Genomic DNA, 2,180 nt, shown 5'->3' with positions numbered 1-2,180 from the left:
TCAACGCTAATTCATCGGAGCGATCAAGAATGCAACTACATTTCCTAGTGGGTCCCACCTTGTCCAAACCAGCAAGGCCGTGGGCTCCATTTCGTCCGATGTCCGAGGGTTGGCTCCGCCTCGCCCGACATCTGAGGACAAACTCTATCTTGCCCAACCCCCGAGGGCTAGCTCTGCCTTGCCTAACGTCTAAGGGCTGGCTCCGCCTCGCCCAACGTATGAGGGCTGGCTCCACCTCGCCCAACATTTGAGGGAAAACTCTATCTCGCCCGACCCCCAAGGGCTGGCTCCGACTCACCAGACGTCTGAGGGCTGGCTCCACCTCGCCCGATGTTTGAGGGCAAACTTCGTCTCGCTCGCCCCCTGAGGGCTGGCTCTGCCTCGCCCGACGTCTAAGGGCTAGCTCTGCCTTGCCTATTGTCTGAGGGCTGGCTCCCCCTCACCCGACCCCTGAGGGTTGGTTGCGTCTCGCCCGATGTCTAAGGGCTGGCTCTGCCTCGCCCGGCGTCTAAAGGCTGGCTCCCCATCACCCGACCCCCGAGGACTGGCTCCGCTTCGCCCGATGTCTGGGGACTAGCTCCGCCTCACCTAATGTCTATGGGCTGGCTCTTCCTCACCTGTAACACTTCGGGTGTTTAAATACTAAAACATGACATGTCATCATATGCATTGCAAAGCATTTGGTTATATGGAAAACTTTGATATGCATTCACTAAAACAAGTCTACATTTATGTTATGAGTGTTGCCTTGTATGGTTTGAATTGAGTTAAAAATTTGGTTTGGATTTTGAATTTTCAAGAAAACCTTGATTTTTCAGTATTTAAAGCCTACCCTGAAAAACTCATTTCAAAATCTAAGCATATTTTGGGGTTGAGCCTAAAAGCAAAAGTGTAGAGCTTGTGAAGTTATACAAAGTTTGTTTTTGGAGTTTTCAAAGTTGTTTAGAAAAATTTGAAGTAATTTGAAAAGGCGAGATTCTTTAAATGTTCCCTTTTCGAATTCAAATTTGCATTTCAAAATGTAGACCAAATTTGGGTATGGTTATAAAAGCAAAGTTGTAGAACTTTAAATTTGGAACAACTTTTATTTTTGGAGATTTTTGAGTTGTTACATAAATTTGGGAGTAATTTGGATTTTTAAATCGAATGGCAGTTTGGTAATTCTGATGAACAGTAACCGCGGAAGCCAACTCACCGTCTACGATCTTCCTTCTGCTTCCAGACGCGACTGTGGCCGTCCTTGGCTTTGCGCTGGCATGGGAAAGGCCCCTGCGTGGCTTCTCTTTGCTTCCTGGCCGTCCTATAAAACATGTGCAGTCGTCGTTCTTCGTTTTCCCTTCTCTGTTTTCTCCCGTCGCCATCGCCGCTGCTCTGTCGAGCTTTCACCGTCGATTCAGCGCCGTTGCCGTCCCAGCAAAGCCTGTCCTAGCTTCGCCTGATCCTTGCGCACCCAGCCAGCCAGTTTTGGTCACTTGATTTCATCGGGAACCCCCGTTCGTTGCTCTTCTTCCTCGCGGCCGGCAGCACCGCCGTCGTGAGCGTGTCGCCGTGGCCAGAGCTCTCCGGTGCGTATTTGTCCTTGCTCGGCGTAGCTCCAGCTTTGCCTTGATGCCGTGGTGCTTAATACCTTGTTGCTTGGTAGTTTTGTCCACCGCAGTCGCCGGAGCACCGCCACCGTCGACGTTTTGCTCCGCCGTGGTTGCTTGGATCGTCGACCTGCTTCACCGTTGCTTCTCCAGCCCTGTTCTTTGCTCCATCGAGTTTAGGGTGAGCTACTGGTGCTTCCTGTGCACGTCGAACCACTCATCCATTGCTCTTTTGATCCAGCTTTATGCTCCAGTGCGTTCGGTGTGAGCTCCAGGTTCTTTTCCGAGTTGTTTTTGTGAGCTCCAGGTTCTTTTCCGAGTAGTTTTTGTGAGCTCCAGGTTCTTTTCCGAGTAGTTTTTGTGAGCTCCAGGTTCTTTTCCGAGTTGTTTTTGTGAGCTCCAGGTTCTTTTCCGAGTTGTTTTTGTGAGCTCCAGGTTCTTTTCCGAGTAGTTTTTGTGAGCTCCAGGTTCTTTTCCGAGTTGTTTTTGTGAGCTCCAGGTTCTTTTTCGAGTTGTTTGTGTGAGCTCCAGGTTCTTTTTCTGAGTTGTTTTTGTGAGCTCCAGGTTCTTTTCTGAGTAGTTTTTGTGACCGAG

Source organism: Miscanthus floridulus, chromosome 1 (assembly GCF_019320115.1).
Source record: "Miscanthus floridulus cultivar M001 chromosome 1, ASM1932011v1, whole genome shotgun sequence".
NCBI classification, from domain to species: domain Eukaryota; kingdom Viridiplantae; phylum Streptophyta; class Magnoliopsida; order Poales; family Poaceae; genus Miscanthus; species Miscanthus floridulus.
This window is presented reverse-complemented; position numbering follows the sequence as displayed.